We start from the raw sequence: 20,471 nt of genomic DNA on the forward strand, positions 1-20,471 counted from the left end.
GAGAATTCCGCCGTGGAGCTGTATCCCTGACTCTGCTGGCTGCTTAACTTTTTAGTCTATTTCTACTGTACTTTCCCGTTCCTTCAGGCTGTCGCGTAGGCCACTTGATGTCCACACTGTGAAGCTGAAGTGGTTTTGTGCTGGACGCAGGTGAGCTTTCCCCACCAATGCATCAACAGCCGGCTGCTGAGAGCTGACCCACCCACGGTGGCGTGTTTGGTATGCCTGGCAACATGAGAACAATGAACGCTTCAGGAAGCTGCGGGTAGTTGCTTTGTTTATTTTGCATATTTTCCTCAACGTAGAACAAAGGCAGAGTCATAGAGGACTGTTGTCATTCGCCCGACAAGCCAACGCGGAAACGGCCGCAGAGCTGTCGGCGAGCCTGAAGCTGAACAAAACTGCAGGCGGACTCTTTACCCTCCATCAAAGCGAGAGTGATTTCTTCTAGATACTCAGGTAAAAATACAGATATCATTGACGCTAAATTAAGGAAAGAAGTGTTATGCTGTCCTCTTAACTCAAACAAGGCTTTCTTCTCTCACGCCCTCTGCCTCTCTCATTCTCTCTCTCGCTCGGAGATTTAATTGACTTATCAGAGAAATAGATATATAGAGAGAAAACGAGTGGACGACTATAGGAAGGTGGGGGAGGAGGAGGGGGAGGAGGAGGAGGAGGAGGAGGAGGAGGAGGAGGAGGAGGAGGAGGAGGAGGAAACGAAGTCATGTGACCCGCCAGAGAGTACCTCCGCAGAGAGTCGTCACCAGGAACAACACAAATCCGTACCTGGCCGTAACGTCATTCGGAAGATATTTGGACATCTGGCCAGCAGGTGGTGCTACTGTTAAGACTATTGTGCCACACCAGTGGCTTTTGGAACCTCCTGATGAAGGTAGTCATTGAAATAAAACAAGAAGAAAAGAATTTTAACAAAGCCAAAGGTCTCACTCTAAGTAAGAACAGTAGAAATAGAAATACCACTGTTTCTAAGTAGACGTGGGTCCATGAGGAGATGTAAAATTTCCATATCCTACTGGTGAAGTAGAGGCATTGGGGGGCATTCTTAGCCATGGTTGGGCCAGGTGAGGACTTCGCTGTTATCCATTCCCAGCAACTTGCAGGGAAATACCACCATTTCTAAGTAGAAATACCACCGGCCTAAACATGCCCATGCATCATCCCAGATGAAGATAGCAGAATTTGTCATCAAAACATCAATTAAAATTGATACTGGAAGTCCAAGAATAGTTCATTCAATATTTGTGTATTTTTTTATTCATTAGAGCGCTCAGTCATAAGCTGAACTCCTAAGAAAGTAATAATACTGATGAGCTTTTGTTAAGATTGACTGTATGTGTTGCACTCCGGACAGTGAACTGGGAAATGGTCAGTTGGATTAGTAATGACAGCTACCGAGGTGGTGTGAACAGTTTTTCTGAATGCTATGCGTACAAGTCAGTTCATTTTATGTTTCACCCAGGCACCATAAGGTGAAACTATGACAGAGTGCAGAATGAAGTGTTGTATTGAAACAAATGGTGCACTGCTGGTTGTCAACAGGGTACAAGATAATATTAAGTTAGATCGTACAGTTCTTGGAAGAGTTCAATTGATCTATATAACCGCATGCTGGAAGTAGTCCTTGAGCCTGGTGGTACATGTTTTCAGGCTTTTACATCTTCTGTATGATCGGAGAGGTGAGAAGAGGGAGTGCTTTGAGTGTGCTGGATGAGGACTAACCAATCTGAGGGAACAGACAACTTGAGTATAATTGCCACTGGACTAGATATGCCCAGGCATCATCTCTGATGAAGGTGGCAGGTACTTAATGGCATCTTCAGATTTTCCCTTGTTAGTCCTCACCTAATCAGGTTCCCGCTGTCCCACCTTGTTTACAATTGAATTCCAGTTCTTAATCTGAATTAAGATTGAGAATGCTGACTGTTCATTGAAGCAGCGAAAAGTATAGGCCAAGTCTATTGGGAGTCACAGGCAGAGCAATTCCAATAGCAAGTCATGATGCAGCCACGCACCAATGAAAACCGATGTGAGTCCATGAGGAGATGTAAAATTTCCATATCCTACACGTGAAGTAGAGGCATTGGGGGGCATTCTTTGCCATGGTTGGGCCAGGTGAGGACTTCGCTGTTGTCCATTCCCAGCAACTTGCAGCTGTCGACCTCAGAACGATGGTGTAAGCAGAAGTGTGCTCACACCCCCTCCCTGGAGTCATTGACCAGAGCTTTTCTTTTGCTGACAGATGGAAGGAGAGTCATCATGACACACATCACCCGACTGCTGCCATTGGTCATTATTTGAAATGCAGCCAATTACAGTGGTATAATAGGCAAACGTAGATAGAACCGGCCACACAGTCATAGACAGAGTAGGTTCTGATGATACGGCCTTGCAGGACACCAATGCTGAGGTTCTGCCAAGCATCCAGGTTGGAAGTAAATTCTGAACAAAGGGTTAAAATATCTGGGTTGTTAACACCCTGCACGTTCCTTTATTTGGCAATATGTCTAGTGCTGGCCTTAGTGCATAACACAGCACCTTAAACAAGATGAAGACAGTGAAGGGCATGAACTGTAAGGTGGACCCTTGGGTTGTTAAGCTTCTAACAATTAAAGCATGTGCCTGGTTTTCTCCCTTTACCTGTCAGGTACCAACATGTAAACCAAATTATACTTTTGTACTTTAATGTCTTACTGGAACTGTGGATTTAATTAGCCTTCCACACCATAAATAAAGATTCACTAATCAGCCTGGGCACTCAGCATGCTTGCTGAAGGATGTTTTGAAGCATAGTTTGAAGGATGTTTCACAGCCTATCTCTGTGTGCTGTGCACAGAAAAGAGACTCATCTGGATAGCATCCAACCTAATGGCATGAACATCAATTTATTTAACTTCCAGTAATGCCCCCCTTCACCATTCCCCATCCCATTATCCTTCTCTCACCTTATCTCCTTGCCTGCCACCATCTTCTGTCCTCTCCTATTAGACTCCCCCTTCTTCAGTCATGTATCTCTTTCACCAATCAACTTCCCAGCTCTTTACTTCACCTCTCCCTCCCCTTCTTGGTTTCACCTATCACCTTGTGTTTCTCTCTCCCCTCCCCCCACCTTTAACATCTGCAGAAAGGTCCAGGCCTGAAACGTTGACTGTACTCTTTTCCATTGATGCTGCCTGGCCTGCTGAGTTCCTCCAGCATTTTGAGTGTGGTGCCAGAATTGACTTTTGTTAACTTTGACTGATGTCTACGTGTATGTATCAAAATAAATTGTGACTATTGAACTTTGGATGGTTTGACGATTGCACTGTTAGTGAGTCATTCCTCCCTTATTCATGAATAAAGGTCACTCAAAGTCCGCGTCCAATTTAGTAGTGAATAGCTTTAATTGAATTTCCTTGGAAAATTGATTTCCCTAAAAGTATGAAATTACAGTATTGAAACGAGAACCAAAGTCAATAAATGATAATATAAGTGTGTTTATTCTCCACATTCTCTAGAGATGAGGAAACAGACAGGGTATATAACCCATCATAGACCTGTTTTGGTGGCAAAAGAATTGCTGTGGTTCGAGTTACCTGGAAGTTTGGAGTTACCATATAACCATATAACAATTACAGCACAGAAACAGGCCATCTTGGCCCTTCTAGTCCGTGCCGCCGCTTACACTCACACTATGAGTTGATGCAACTCATAGCCAATCTCTCAAAGTACTTCATGAGGGTAGATATCAGAGCCACCAGCGGTCGTCTTTAACTCAGCTTCTTTACTTTTTTTTCAAAAGGAACAAGGATAATTCTGGTCTTCTGAAAACAGGAGTGAACCTCAGTCAGCAAATACGTTAGCACCCAGAAAAGAGAGAAAGCACAAGAGAGGAAGAAAGCATAAGTGTGAGACAGAGAGAGGGAGCACGGGGAAGGACGGGGAGAAGATAGACAGTGAAAGAAAAAGACAGAGAGCCACACATGCAGAAAGAGAAATGGACAAAGAAACTGTGACAGTGAGAGGGGGTGTGAGAGAAACAGACAGTGAGCCAGAAAGAGATAGGCAAAATAGGAGAGAGAGAGAAAGACAAAGACATAGTGTGAGAGGGAAAGACAGAGAGAGAAACACAAAGAGGGAGACAGAAAAAGAGACCACAGGCCATAAGACCATAAGATATAGGTGCAGAATTAGATCCTGCTCCGCTATTCAATCATGACTGATCATTTTTTTCCACTACCTCAACACCTCCCCCAGTCCCCAACCTCCTCCCCATAACTTTTGATGTCACGGCCAATCAAGAACCTATCAAGCTATGCCTTAAGTACACCCAAATACCTGGCCTCCACAGCTGCCTGTGGTAACAATTTCCACAAGTTCACCACCCTCTGGCTAAAGATAATTTGCTGCATCCCTGTTTTAAATGAACGCCCCTCTATTTTTTGGCTGGGGTCTTTGTCCTAGACTCCCTCACCAATGGAAACATCCTTTCCGCAGCTACTCAATCTAGGCCTTACAACATTCAAAAGGTTTCAATGAGACTCCCCCTCCCCCCCCCACCATCCTTTTAAATTCCAGTGAGTACAGACCCAGATCCGTCAAACATTCCTGGTATGATAATCCTTTCATTCCCACAATCATCCTTGCCAGCCTCCTGTGAACCCTCTCCAATGTCAGCACATCTTTTCTCAGATTGAGCCCAAAACTGTTCAGAGTACTCAAGGTGACGCCTCACCAGTGCCTTATAAAGCCTGAACATCACATCCCTGCTCTGGTATTCCAGACCTCTTGAAATGAATGCTGACATTGCACTTGCCTCCCTCACACCCGACTCAACCTGCAAGTTAACCTTTAGGGTATTCTGGACAAGGACTCCAAAGTCCCTTTGCATCTCAGATTTTTGGATTTTCTCCTCGTTGAGGAAGAGAGAGAGGGAGAGAATGAAAAAGTGATAATGTGGGAGAAAGAACGAGAGAGGGAGGAGGCGAAATCATCTCAGCCTGTTCACTCCAGTGAAGGATTGTTGTATCTGACTAGCTCCTCTCTGAAGGTAACTTGGTCCTTTCCCTTGCAGAATATCACCTAATGTAAGGAGGAGTCTGCTGCTGACCTTGGCTTCTCTAAATTAGTTTGCATTGACTTCTGCATAGAGGAGCTATTGTTTTGGGTTTATTCAGTGCTTTGAAGTGTGAGGATTAATATAAAAGATTTTTTAAAAGTATTCTCAGTGAAAATGTTGCACGGGGCAATGCTTCATATGTAAGAAAAGATGATTAAACACTTGGCCAGGCAAGCAGCAATAAAGGGAGGAAGGTGACAGCATGTCAGTACATGTTTGACTGAGAACTCTGGAGTGTTATACTTCGGGGGAAAGAAAGCACAATCATAGATGGAATGACTATGTTCTCACAGTCTGGAATTACAGGCAGTGTTGGATGACTGGAGGACATAACTGAACTAAGAAGCAGGCAGTCTGACAACAAAATAACTAGCAAAATGACTGGGAACAACTGGCAATGGGTGTAGGGGAGAGTAGTGCACTTGGAAGAAAGAGGGAGGCCAGTCAATGTTGAGATGGAAGATTGGGTCCAGGGGTGACAACAACAGGAGGGAAGTTGTGACAGATTCAGCATCAGGCGTGGTGCGGTGCAGTGCCACAAGGCTTGTGTCGGGATGCACGCTAGTGACCAGGAGCCCTCGCGCAGGATTCCCTGGAGGTTTATTTTGCACAATGAGTCAGAGGTGAGGAAGGCAACTGCAATGTTAGCATTCATTCCAGGAGGATGAGGATACAAAAGCAAGGACGTAAAAGAAATGTGAAAAAGAATGTGCTGACATTGGACAGGTTTGATGAAAATGGTTGAGGGATTATACTGTGTGAGGAGAGTTTGATAGCTCTGGGCCTGTACTTGCTTGGACATAAATGAAAATGGGGGTGGGATCTGTCAAATGTTGAAAGGCCAAATTAGCGTGGATGTGGAGAGGATGTTTCCAATGGTGGGAGGGTCCAGGAGAAGAGTGCACAGCCTGAGAAAGGAGGAACTTCAACTCAGCACCGAGATGAAGAGGAACCTCTTTAGCCAGACGATGGTGAGTCAGTGAAACAGTCAGATGTGGAGGCCAGATATGTAAGGCGGAGGTTGACGGTTTCTTGATTAGTCAGGAAGTGAAAGGTTACCAGGAGAATGCAGGAAAGTGGCTTTGAGAGGGAAGTGGATCAGACATGATAAAATGGTGGAGCAGACTCAATGGGTTTAATGGGTCACTTCTGCTCCTATTCCTTGTAGCATTGTCCGTATGGTGAGGGGGAGCGGGACAGGCACAGCAATACGTTGTTGTATTCCTCTCACCCTGCTGCATAAACTGGGAAATAACCAAGAAGCAAGAGGGTGTATCCTCGGATTGCAAACTGTGTCAACCTGATAGTGCTGCCCTACCTCAGAGCACGAGGCAATACAGCGCAGTGCAGGCTCTTTGGCCCACAATGTGATACCGACCTACATAAAATTGATTGATGACCAATTTAAATCTTGGGACTCCCAGAAGGGTAATTTGTAGGTTGAATCTGTGGGAAAGAAGGCAAATGCAGTATTGGCACTTATTTCAAGGAGAATATAATACAAAAGCAAGGAGATAATGCTGGAGCTTTATGAGACACAAGTCAGGCCGCACTTAGAATCTCGTCAACATTTTTGGGTCCCATATGTCAGAAAGGATGTAGTTATTGTCATTGGAGAGAGTTCACAAGGATGATTCTGGAAATGGGGGTTAACATGTGAGGAGCATTTTGGCAGCTTTGGGCCTGTACTCAATGGGATTCAGAATGCAGGGGGAGGGGGAGAATCTCATTGAAACCTACCAAATGTTGAAAAGACCAAAAAAGGATGGATGTGGAGAAGATGTTTCCTCCAGTGAGGGTGTCAAGAACTAGAGGCCTCTGCCTCAGAATTGAGGAGGTGACATTTTATAACAGCAGGAAGGAGGATTTTTTTCAGCCAAGGTGGAGAATCTGTGGACTGCACCAGACTGCAGGTGGAGGCCAAGTCCGTGGGTGTATTCAAAGCGGAAGTTGATCATTTCCTGACTGGTCAGGGCATCCAGGGATATGGTGAGACAGGAGGTGTATGAGGTTGAGTGGAATCTGGGATCAGCCATGATGAAATGGCGGAGCAGACTCGATGGGCCTAATGGCCTAATTCTGCACCTACGTCCTATGGTCCTACTTACATAGTGCTTAATCCTGCGTTTTTTCTTCCTTGCTCTTAATTAAGTGTCTCATGAATGTCCATTTTGTATTAGCTTCTACTTGGCAGTATGTTCCAGGCACCCACCACCCACCATTCTGTGTTTAAAAATAAATACCTCTGCAACCTACTGAAATTTTGTCCACTCACCTTAAGCAGCTGTCCTCTTCTCTGCCAATACCAGCGTACAGCACAGCAGCAGGAGCTGTGGCCATAATGTTGTGCTGAGCTGATTAAATTAGTAAGTAACTGCCCAACGGAGCCATTCCTTTCTGCCAAGCAATGCCAATACCCTCTCACACCCTGCACATTTGTGTGGCTATGCAATAGCCTCATGAACGGCCTCCACCACCAACCCAGGCTCACAACACCCCTTGTGCAGAAAACCGCCTGCCCCGCACGTCGTCTTTAGAACGGTTTGCAGGGTTGCATTGCAGATGTTGTGTATTTCACTGGCCGAGCTGCAGCATGAATATTCATGCCCATGTCACCAACCACGTCAACAAAGAGGCCACTGCTGAAGTTGAGAATGGGCAGCAGTCTGGTGTATCCAATATACCTGTCCCATCACAGGTCCAATGACATGCTCGACACTGACTGAGCCAGGGCTGCCAAGTCTGGGCTGCCAGCAGCTGCCAATCTGGGCTGCCCAACTGCCAATCCGGGCTGTGCATGTTGCCAGTCTGGGTTGCCCATTTGCCAATCTGGGCAGCCTGCGGCTACCAATCCAGGCTGCCCATTTGCCAATCTGGGCTGCCCACAGCTGCCAATCCAGGCTGCGCATGTTGCCAGTCTGGGCTGCCCATTTGCCAGTCCAGGCTGCCCATGTTGCCAATCTCTGCTGCCAATGTTGGCTTTCCATGGCTGCCAATCCCTGCTGCCCACAGCTGCTGATCAGATGGTTTCATGTGGTTTCGTCCCTTTCCATGACTCAATAACTTGCGGGGCCAGTTGCATTTAAAATGTAGGATACTTAACAAAGTCTTCCTCACCTTCCCAATAAACCTTGGAAAACAAAAGGATTTTCTTCCTTCAGAATTCTGTCCCATTTGTTCACAGGGAAACTCGAGTATCCAAAATGAATTTAAATCCGTAGCAAAGAATTTTTTGTTTAGGCATTGGAATTAATTTATTATTGAATGGTGTCAAAGTGCTTGTTGTGACATATCTAGTGTGGTGGTTTATATGACTGGGCCGAGCTGGTGACAAACATATTGCTTCATAAGCTTTCCTTTGGACTACACTGGTGAGGCCGAGAGGGGGATCTTGATGACTGGGCATCTCAGGATCACCGTACCTTCCACCCAGGCTTGTGATCACCCATTGTCCTTCCAGACAGACGGATGCCACCACCACCACCAAGGCACAGTGAAAAATCCTGCCTTGCATATTTGTTCATACAGATCAAATCAACATGCAAAGCACTGAGATAAAAATAAATAAAATCATTACGTCAGAATAAGTGTGACAGCGACAGAAGAAAGTTCAGTGCCCGCAGACAATAAGGTACGTTGTCAAAACGATGGTGAGGACAAGAGTCCATCTTGTCGTACTACAGAACCTTTATGACAGTGAGCAGGAAGCTGCTCTTGAGCCTTATGGGATGTGTTTTCAGCCTTTTATATCTTTCTACCAATGAGAGATGCTAGAATGTCATTTCCCAAGGCAGCAAAGAGTATAGACAGAATCCACATAGGCAAGGCTGGATTCCGTGAGGGGGAGGGCGACTACAGGTAAGAGGGAAGTACGATGAGGGTCTGAGGCAAATGAATAGAGCTTTGAGTTGGGTTGACATTGGAGGTAGGAGAGATGGAACAGAGGTGGAGCATTGGATGAAGTACATGGAGAGGCAGTGGGGAAAGTGGCGGGAGAAGCGGTCTCAGAGATGCAGGATGGGGTGTACGACTGATGCATGTGAGTGATGTGGGGTGAAGTTTGAAAGTGGTGTGCGACATGGCGCGTAGATGCTGTTGGACTGAGTGCTGGAATGGAGAGGGCTGGGGTGTGAAAGTGTCCGGATTGGGTGCTTGAGTGGTGTGGGATGGGCAAATGAGAGCTGTGTGATAGAGTGGGAGGATGATCTGGGGTAGAGGGGTGTCCATTTAAAACAGAGGTGCGGAAAACTCTCTTTAGAGAGAGGGTGGTGAATTTGAGGAATTTCTTACTACTGACAGTTGTGGAGGCCAGGTGGATGGCCGTATTTAAGGCAGAGATTGAGAGTTCCTTGATTGGACGCGGCATCAAAGGTTACAGGGAGAACGCCATGGAGTGGGGTGAGGAGGGGAAAGTAGGATCAGCCACGATTGAATGGTGGAGCAGACTCGATGGGCCAAATGGCCTAATTCTGCTCCTATGTTTTATGGTCATGAGTATGAATGATGTGGGATTGGCTGTTTAGGATCACTGGCGGCATGGAACTAGAATGGTTGTGTGAATTGTCCTGGATAGAATGGGTAAAGGACTGGGATGGGGTATGAGAGACATGCAGAATGTGTTGGTTGGTGGAGTTGGAATGGAATGTGGGATGGGATGATCGGTGTGGATAGGGATAAATGGTTTATGTGGAACTAGTGTGTGATTGATGTGGGATGGGGTGTGTGATTAGTGTGGGATGGGGAGTGTGATTGATGTGGGATGGGGAGTGTGATTGGTGTGGGATAGGGTGTGTGATTGATGTAGGATGGGGAGTGCGATTGGTGTAGGATGGGGTGTGTGATTGATGTGGGATGGGCTGTGTGATTGATGTGGGATGGGGAGTGTGATTGGTGTGGGATAGGGTGTGTGATTGATGTAGGATGGGGAGTGCAATTGGTGTGGGATGGGGTGTGTGATTGATGTGGGATGGGGTGTGTGATTGATGTGGGATGGGGAGTGTGATTGATGTGGGACGGGGAGTGCGATTGGTGTAGGATGGGGTGTGTGATTGATGTGGGATGGGGTGTGTGATTGATGTGGGATGGGGTGTGTGATTGATATGGGACAGGGAGTGTGATTGATGTGGGACAGGGTGTGTGATTGGTATGGGCCGATCCTTCATCAGGACTGGGAAAATAAATGAGGAGTCAAAGTTCGAGGGTTTGGGGAGGGAGGGCTGAAACACTAGGATATAGGTCACAACAGGGTGTTGGGGCAAGGGGTGAAGGAAAGAACTGGGAAGTAGATTGTTGAAAGAGGTACACGGCTGGAGAAGGGGGAATATGACAGGAGAGGACAGAAGGCCATGGTTGACTGAAAAGGGAGAGGTGACCAGTGGGCAAGGAGATAAGGTAGGAGAGGGAAATGGGAGTGGGAAATGGTGAAGGAGAGGGTGCGTGAGTGGACTGGGTGAGTGATACGAGGTGTGAATAGTGAGGGATGGGGGTGTGTGAGGTGTGTAATTCAATGTACAGGGGTTGTGGGCGTTTGTGATGTGTGATGTGAGTGAGGGTCGTGGGGCTGTCTGCGGGATGCAATGTATTGGGGTGAGTGAGGGGTCTTGCAAAGTACATGTGCTAAGCGTTCGGGAGGCTAAGAGTATGGGTGAGCAGCGCGAGTGGTGTGTGAATGATGTGGTAAGTGTGTGAGCGTGGTGTGGGATGCGGTGTGATGGGTTGTGTGAGTGGTTTTGCATGAAGATCACAATCAGTGTGGATTGGTGATAATATATCCTCCTCAACACAGGGGTGTGTGCTTAGCCCACTGCTCTGCTCCCTCTATACACATGACTGTGTGGCTAGACATAGCTGAAATACCATCTATAAATTTGCTGAAGATATAACCATTGTTGGCAGAACCAAAGATGGAGATGAGAAGGTGTACAGGAGAGAGATATGCCAGTTTGTGAAGTTTGTGCCAGCAACAACCTGGCACTCAATGTCAGTAAGATGAAAGAGCTGATTGTGAATTTCAGGAGGGGTTAGATAAAGGAACACATACCAATCCTCACAGAGGGATCAGAAGTGGAAAGAGTGGGCAGATTCAAGTTCCTGGATGTCAAGATCTCTGAGGATCTAACCTGATCCCAACATATTGATGCAGTTATAAAGAAGACCTTTGCTTAGGCCTTTGACAAGATTCCGCACGGAAGGTTAGTTTTGAAGGTTCAATCATTAGGTATTAATATTGAAGTAATAAAATGAATTCAACAGTGGCTGGATGGGAGATGCCAGAGAGTAGTGGTGATAACTGTTTGTCAGGTTGGAGGCCGGTGACTAGTGGTGTGCCTCAGGGATCTGTATTGGGTCCAACGTTGTTTGTCATATACATTAATGATCTGGATGATGGGGTGGTAAATTGGATTAGTAAGTATGCAGATGATACTAAGGTAGGTGGCATTGTGGATAATGAAGTAGGTTTTCAAAGCTTGCAGACAGATTTAAGCTAGTTAGAAGAGTGGGCTGAACGATGGCAGATGGAGTTTAATGCTGATAAGTGTGAGGTGCTACATTTTGGTAGGAATAATCCAAATAGGACATACATGATAAATGGTAGGGCATTGAAGAATGCAGTAGAACAGAGTGATCTGGGAATAATGGTGCATTGTTCCCTGAAGGTGGAATCTCATGTGGATAGGGTGGTGAAGAAAACTTTTGGTATGTTGGCCTTTATAAATCAGAGCATTGAGTATAGGAGTTGGGATGTAATGTTAAAATTGTACAAGGCATTGGTAAGGCCGAATTTGGAGTATTGTGTACAGTTCTGGTCACCAAATTATAGGAAACATGTCAACAAAATAGAGAGAGTACAGAGATTTATTAGAATGTTACCTGGGTTTCAGCACCTAAGTTACTGGGAAAGGGTGAACAAGTTATGTCTTTATTCTTTGGAGCATAGAAGGTTGACGGGGGACTTGATAGAGGTATTTAAAATTATTAGGGGGATAGATAGGGTTGACGTGGATAGATATTTTCCATTGAGAGTAGGGGAGATTCAAACAAGACATGAGTTGAGAGTTAGGGGGCAAAAGTTTAAGGGTAACATGAGGGGGAATTTCTTTACTCAGAGAGTGGTAGTATGTGGAATGAGCTTGCAGTAGAAGTGGTAGAGGCAGGTTCGGTATTGTCATTTAAAGTAAAATTGGATAGGTATATGGACAGGAAAGGTTATGGGCTGAGTGAGGGCCAGTGGGGCTAGGTGAGAGTAAGCGTTCGGCACGGACTAGAAGGGCGGAGATGGCCTGTTTCCGTGCTGTAATTGTTATATGGTTATAAGGCAAGACAGTGGCTGTACTTTATTAGGAGTTTGAAAAGATTGGATTTGTCACAAAAAACACTCAAGAATTTCTAGAGGTGTACCATGGAGTGCATTTTGACAGGTTGCATCTCTGTCTGGTATGGGGGGGGAGAAGTAACTGCACAGGACAGAATGAAGCTGCAGAAAGTTGCAGCTCCATCTTGAGTACCAGCCTCCATAGTATCCAGGGCATCTTCAGGGAGCAGTGCCTCAGAAAGCCAACGTCCATTATTAAGGACCCCCAGCACCCAGGACATGCCCTTTTCTCACTGTTACCATCAGTAGGCGGTACAGAAGCCTGAAGGCACACACTCAGTGATTCAGGAACAACTTCTTCCCCTCTGCCATCCGATTCCTAAATGGACTTTGATCCCATGAACACTACATCACTTATATATATATATATATATATATATATATATTTATATATATATATATTTATATATATTTTTGTCTTCACACTATTTTCAATCTAACTATTTAATCTACATATATGTACTTACTGTAATTGATTTACTTATTTACTTTTATTTCTATTTTCCCATTGAACTGCTACAGCTAAGTTAACAAATGTCACGCCACATGTCGGAAATCATAAACCAAATTCTGATGTGGTAGGGGTGTGTGTCTGGTGTCATTGTTGTGGGAGGGGAGCAGAGGAGCGGGATGGGATGACTGAGAGTTGGGGACGATTTGAGAGAGCGATTAGAGAAAGGGTGTGTCTGTGACATAGGATTGTGGCCATGCGTCATATCGGATGGTGTATGAGAGTGACGTGGGATGGTGTGTGTGAGGGTACCTTGTGGGACGCGGTCTGTGATTGGTGGGGATTGGAATGCTAAGTTACCAGGGATGTGTGAGAGCTATGGGTAGGGCTGAACACTATGTGTTGGGTCATCTGGGGTGGCGTGTGTGAGACCAGGCTCTGGGTGTAGGAGCTGTAAAGGTCAGATTATGATCGTGATGTGGGATGAGCATGTGAGATTTTCAGGATGGAATGTGTGATTGAAGTTGGATGTGGTGATCGAATTGAATTGACTTTACTCCTCACGTCCTTCATATGAGGAGTAGAAATCTTTACATTACTTCTCCATCTAAATGTGCAATGTGAAATATATAGTAATCTGTAATAAATATTATACAACAGGACAGTCAATATAATGTAGAAATACAGTTGTATCAGCGTGAATTAATCAGTCTGATGGCCTGGTGGAAGAAGCTGTCCCAGAGCCTGTTGGTCCTGGCTTCTATGCTACGGTACCGTTTCCCGGATGGTAGCAGGTTGAATAGTTTGTGGTTGAGGTGACTTGTGTCCCCAGTGATCCTCCGGGCCCTTTTCACACACCTGTCACTGTAAATGTCCTGAATAGTGGGAAGTTCACATCTGCAGATGCGCTGGGCTGTCCACACCACTCTCTGCAGAGTCCAGCGATTAAGGGAGGTACAGTTCCCATACCAGGCAGTGATGCAGCCAGTCAGGATACTCTCAATTGTGCCCCTGTAGAAAGTTCTTGGGATTTGGGGGCCCAATCCAAACTTCTTCAACCGTCCGAGGTGAAAGAGGTTCCTTTTTCACCACACAGCTGGTATGTACAGACCACATGAGGTCCTCTGTGATGTTTATACCGAGGAATTTAAAGCTGTTCACCCTCTTATCCGCAGATCCATTGATGTCAATAGGGGCGAGCCTGTCTCTATTCCCCCTGTAGTCCATAACCAGCTCCTTCATTTTTGTGACATTGAAGGAGAGGTTGTTTTCTTGACACCACCGTGTCAGGGTGATGACTTCTTCTCTGTAGGCTGTCTCGTTATTATTTGAGATTAGGCCAGTCAGTGTAGTGTCGTCAGCAGATTTAATGATCAGATTGGAGCTGTGGGTGGCGACACAGTCACGGGTGTACGATAGTGATGCAGGATTTCAAGTGTGAAGCAAAACACAAGAGCCTGCTCTCCAGCGCAGCTTGCAGCAAACGATAAAACCAGGCTCTATTGGGCTGTTCTAAGCCCAATGAGTGGATCCCCAGTATGATATCATGAAATAGTCTACCTCATTATGACCTTTAACCTCTCGCTTATCTGCACTGTACTTTCCCTCCAGCTGTTGAATTATTTTCTGCATTTGATTACTGCTTATTTTCCCCTTGTTCGACTTCAAAGCACAAAGCGATGATCGGATCTCTGTAAACGGATTGTGAGACAAGCTTTTTCATGATATCTCGGTACATCTGACAAGAACATGCCAGCCGAAATTCCACTTCCCATGTGTGGGCTGGTCACAATCCAGAAGCCTGAGCATTTTGAAGCCCAGTCCAATATCTACGCTGCTGCAGTGGGACCCAAGCAACACTGCAAAGGGCAGGCCCTGAGAGAAAGAGTGTGGGGGTACTGGACAGACACCAGTCAGCACCCTGAGAGAAACATCAATGTGGTTAAGAAGGCATACGGTGCAATGGCCTTCATCAAGCGTGGGATTGAGTTTAAGAGACAAAAGGTAATGTTGCAGCTATATAGGACCCTGGTTAGACCCCACTTTGAGTACTGTGCTCAGTTCTGGTCGCCTCACTACAGGAAGGATGTGGAAACCATAGAAAGGGTGCAGAGGAGATTTACAAGGATGCTGCCTGGATTGGGGAGCATGCCTTATGAGAATAGGTTGAGTGAACTCAGCCTTTTCTCCTTGGAGTGACGGAGGATGAGAGGTGACCTGATAGAGGTGTACAAGATGATGAGAGGATTTGATCGTGTGGATAGTGTGAGGCCTTTTCCCAGGGCTGAAATGTCTAGCATGAGAGGGCTTAGTTTTAAGGTGCTTGGATGCAGGTTCAGAGGAGATGTCAGGGGTAAGTTTTTTTCTCAGAGAGTGTGAGGACTGAGGGACCCCTGACACTGTATCAGTAGAGAGAGTGGGTACTGTGGGACCACTGTCACTGTATCAGTAGAGAGAGTGGGTACTGAGGAACACCTGTCATTGTATCAGTAGAGAGAGTGGGTACTGAGGGACCCCTGACACTGTATAACTGCAGAAAGTGGGTACTGAGGGACCCCTGACACTGTATCAGTAGAGAGAGTGGGTACTGAGGGTCGACTGTCACCGTTCAGTTAAGAGAGTGGGTACTGAGGGACCCCTGAAACTGTATCAGTACAGAGTGTGAGGACTGAGGGACCCCTGACACTGTATCTGTAGAGAGAGTGGGTACTGCGGGACCCGTGTCACTGTATCAGTAGAGAGAGTGGGTACTGAGGAACCCCTGTCACTGTATCTGTAGAGAGAGTGGGTACTGCGTGACCCCTGTCACTGTATCAGTGCAGAGAGTGGGTACTGAGGATCACCTGTCACTGTATCAGTGCAGAGAGTGGGTACTGAGGGAACCCTGTCACTGTATCAGTAGAGAGAGTGGGTACTGTGGGTCGACTGTCACTGTTCAGTACAGAGAGTTGGTACTGAGGGACCCCATCACTGTATCAGTAGAGAGAGTGGGTACTGAGGGACCCCTGTCACTGTATCAGCAGAGAGAGTGGGTACTGAGGGACCCCTGACACTGTATCAGTAGAGAGAGAGTGGGTACTGAGGGTCGACTGTCACCATTCAGTAAAGAGAGTGGGTACTGAGGGACCCCTGACACTGTATCAGTAGAGAGAGTGGGTACTGAGGGTCGACAGTCACTGTTCAGTCCAGAGAGTTGGTACTGAGGGACCCCTGAAACTGTATCAGTAGAGAGAGTAGGTACTGAGGAACACCTGTCATTGTATCAGTAGAGAGAGTGGGTACTGAGGGACCCCTGACACTGTATAACTGCAGAAAGTGGGTACTGAGGGACCCCTGACACTGTATCAGTAGAGAGAGAGTGGGTACTGAGGGTCGACTGTCACCGTTCAGTAAAGAGAGTGGATACTGAGGGACCCCTGAAACTGTATCAGTACAAAGTGTGAGGACTGAGGGACCCCTGACACTGTATCACTGCAGAGAGTGGGTACTGAGGAACACCTGTCACTGTATCAGTAGAGAGAGTGGGTACTGCGGGACCCCTGTCACTGTATCAGTGCAGAGAGTGGGTACTGAGGATCACCTGTCACTGTATCAGTGCAGAGAGTGGGTACTGAGGGTCGACTGTCACTGTTCAGTACAGAGAGTTGGTACTGAGGGACCCCTGAAACTGTATCAGTAGAGAGAGTGGGTACTGAGGAACACCTGTCATTGTATCAGTAGAGAGAGTGGGTACTGAGGGACCCCTGACACTGTATCAGTAGAGAGAGAGTGGGTACTGAGGGTCGACTGTCACCGTTCAGTAAAGAGAGTGGGTACTGAGGGACCCCTGAAACTGTATCAGTACAGAGTGTGAGGACTGAGGGACCCCTGACACTGTATCACTGCAGAGAGTGGGTACTGAGGAACCCCTGTCACTGTATCAGTAGAGAGAGTGGGTACTGCGGGACCCGTGTCACTGTATCAGTAGAGAGAGTGGGTACTGAGGAACCCCTGTCACTGTATCTGTAGAGAGAGTGGGTACTGCGGGACCCCTGTCACTGTATCAGTGCAGAGAGTGGGTACTGAGGATCACCTGTCACTGTATCAGTGCAGAGAGTGGGTACTGAGGGAACCCTGTCACTGTATCAGTGCAGAGAGTGGGTACTGAGGGACCCCTGTCACTCTATCAGTACAGAGAGTGGGTACTGATGGACCCCTGACACTGTATCAGTGCAGAGAGTGGGTACTGAGGGACCCCTGTCACTGTATTCGTCCTGAGGCAGAGGGTCTGTGAGTCACAGGGATTCTGTACTTCCCTGGAAATCCAGAACAACACACATAAAAATTTGGATGATCCCAGTAGGTCAGGTCGTGATTGTGAGGAGCTGCTCAGTGTTCAGATATACCTGAGAGAAGAAGGATGGATCGACACTGGTCAAGGAAGATATATCCCACTGAGGGAGAGGGACAGAGAGGCACTGTTCATTGTGCAAACTTTCCCCTTGGAGAGGGATTGAGTGACACTCGTCTGCTTGCTGCTCTCCCTCTGAGGGCAGAGTTAGCTGCAGATGCTGGATGTCCAAGGCAAGCCACACAAAATGCTGGAGCAAGGCAGCAGGACAGGCAGTATCTGTGGAAAGGAGAGAGCAGTCGTCATCTCTCGCTGAGACCCTTCAGCAGTACTGTGGGTAGAGAAAGGTGATAAGTCAGGTTAAGGAGGTCGGAGGGAGGGTTGGAAGAAGTATAAGGCGGTGGGTTATTGGTGAAATGGGGAGTAGGGGAGAGGTGAAGGAACAAGTTGGGAAGTTGATTGGTGAAAGGTGTATATGGCTGGAGAAGGGTGTATCATTAGGAGGGGATAGATGACCAAAGTACGAAGTACATTTATTATCAAAGTATGTACTGTATACTTTATACAACCTTGAGATCACGAAACAAAGACAGGTAAGGAGATGAGGTGAGAGAGGGAAATGGGAATGGTGGTGGAGAAGGGAGGGTTGAGGTGGGTGGGGGAGAATCACCGGAATTTCGAGAAAATGGCATCAGGTTGGGGGCTACCCAAATGGACTATAAAGCATTGTTCCTCCAGCTGGTGTGTGGCCTCATCCCGGCAGAAGAGGCGCCCGTGGACTGAGAGTTGGAATGGGAATGGGATGCGGAAGTGAAATAGGCGGGCACCGGGAAATCAGGCATTCTCTGGCGGAGTCGGCGATGTGCCCCCTCCCCCACAATCTACACCGGGTCTCACCGATAAACGGGAGGCAGCACCGGGGGTACCGGACTCAGTCAGCAGATGACCCCACAGACTGACAGGTGAAGTGTTTGGGATCCTGGATGAGGGAGAAGCGGTACTTGTTCCGCTCTCAAAGTTCAAAGTAGAGTATTAACAGAGTACACACGAGTCACCACGTTCAACCCTGAGCTTATTTTTCTGCGTTCATACTGGGCAAATCTGTAGGGAAGTAACAGTAGACAGGAATTGCAAACTGTAAACACCAGGAAATATAAACGATATTCAGACTCAGTAAACTGATGAGAAAGGCTGGCTCTGTTATCGGAGTCAAACTGTGCAAAGGACTCTCCGGGAAATGTTTCTCACCCTCTGCACGCCGCCTCGGCTGAACAGAGGAACACATTTAGTGACCGCAGCATCTGCAGTGCACTTTGTGTTAACCTTTTAGTGATAGACTGAGACAACCGCGGTGCTCCAGAGTGCGCTATATGAAGTCGTTCTTACCCTCGGCCATTGGGCTCTACAATGTCAATCCATCGCCGGGGAAGTGTTGCCACCCCCTCCCTCCCTCCCATGAGACTGTTTGAGGTAACTTACTTTTTTTAATTCTTTTTTACTTCTCTTCTAATATTTGTATATCGTCGTGGTTTCTCGTGCCCCACAAACGACCAGGAGACGCAAAAGATTCTTCAGGAAGGGTTAAACCTTAATTTGCAAATCAAAGCTGAGACAGTCATTGAGCTAGTCGCTGATTGCCCACCGATCCTTGTTTATAGCATTTTTTATAGCAATCTCCTGGTTTAGTTGCATTAGCATATCCAATCGGTCTACAGTTGCGTATGACAAGTACATCCGCCATTATTGTTTCTACCCATTGACTTAATCATGTTCTAATCTACATCTCTTAGCTAGCTCTCATTAACACCCCATTGTCTTCTACATTCTTAAGATTTCATTCTACTAAATTGGATACATGCATAGCAGATAGCAAACTCAAAGCTGACTACATAGCTTTGGTTACACAGCAAACAATGCAACTTTTATACTCCAATAGTATCAAGTAGGAGGGGATAGATGACCAAAGTACGAAGTACATTTATTATCAAAGTATGTACTGTATACTTTATACAACCTTGAGATCACGAAACAAAGACAGGTAAGGAGATGAGGTGACAGAGCGAAATGGGAATGGTAGTGGAGAAGGGAGGGTTGAGGTGGGGGAGGGGGGGGAATCACCGGAATTTCGAGAAAATGGAATCAGGTTGGGGGCTACCCAAATGGAATATAAAGCATTGTTCCTCCAGCTGGTGTGTGGCCTCATCCCGGCAGAAGAGGCGCCCGTGGACTGAGAGTTGGAATGGGAATGGGATGCGGAAGTGAAATAGGCGGGCACCGGGAAATCAGGCATTCTCTGGCGGAGTCGGCGATGTGCCCCCTCCCCCACAATCTACACTGGGTCTCACCGATAAACGGGAGGCAGCACCGGGGGTACCGGACTCAGTCAGCAGATGACCCCACAGACTGACAGGTGAAGTGTTTGGGATCCTGGATGGTGGTGAGGGAGAAGCGGCACTTGTTCCGCTCTCAAAGTTCAAAGTAGAGAATTAACAGAGTACACACGAGTCACCACGTTCAACCCTGAGCTTATTTTTCTGCGTTCATACTGGGCAAATCTGTAGGGAAGTAACAGTAGACAGGAATTGCAAACTGTAAACACCAGGAAATGTAAACGATATTCAGACTCAGTAAACTGATGAGAAAGGCTGGCTCTGTTATCGGAGTCAAACTGTGCAAAGGACTCTCCGGACAATGTTTCTCACCCTCTGCACGCCGCCTCGGCTGAACAGAGGAACACTTTTAGTGACCGCAGCATCTGCAGTGCACTTTGTGTTAACCTTTTAGTGATAGACTGAGAGATGGACAAAGAAGTCGCGTGTAGGGAGTGAAGCCTGCGAAAAGCGGAAAGGGAGGGAGGGGTGGTCAGAGATTGTGTGTTTACATTGTAGATACATGCTGCTGTTCATGTAAATATGCGCCTTTTGTCACGCCATATCCATACTTTAACCTCTAACTCCAGGATTTTATACGTACTTATTTATTCTTTATAATCGTTGAACGTTGTTGCGCTTGTGTTTTTTTTTGCATGTCGCGCCAACACAGTAAATCAGATTCCCAGTGTTTCTGGGTATGGCGTAAGGCGCTGAACTTTCGTCTGTAATTCTTGTTGAGTAATCGAGACTGTGAGGCACCCCAGCAATTAGCGCGTCATACTGCAGCAGACAACAGACGTATGAAGACCTGCCCTTCGCAAACCCGGTAA

The 20,471-nt window shown here is 46.8% G+C and overlaps 1 protein-coding gene across 1 annotated transcript in view; it reads left to right on the top strand.

Annotated features, from left to right (window-relative positions):
• Positions 1-373: 373 nt before the first annotated feature.
• The window catches only part of LOC140721874 (lysophosphatidic acid receptor 5-like), a 100,021-nt gene continuing 79,923 nt past the window's right edge, over positions 374-20,471 (top strand). The window contains exon 1 of the mRNA XM_073036698.1: positions 374-459. The gene's annotated coding sequence lies outside the window, so the exon portion shown is untranslated. The remainder of the gene's footprint in view (positions 460-20,471) is intronic.

This window comes from Hemitrygon akajei, unplaced genomic scaffold (assembly GCF_048418815.1).
Source record: "Hemitrygon akajei unplaced genomic scaffold, sHemAka1.3 Scf000063, whole genome shotgun sequence".
Classification (NCBI taxonomy): Eukaryota; Metazoa; Chordata; class Chondrichthyes; order Myliobatiformes; family Dasyatidae; genus Hemitrygon; species Hemitrygon akajei.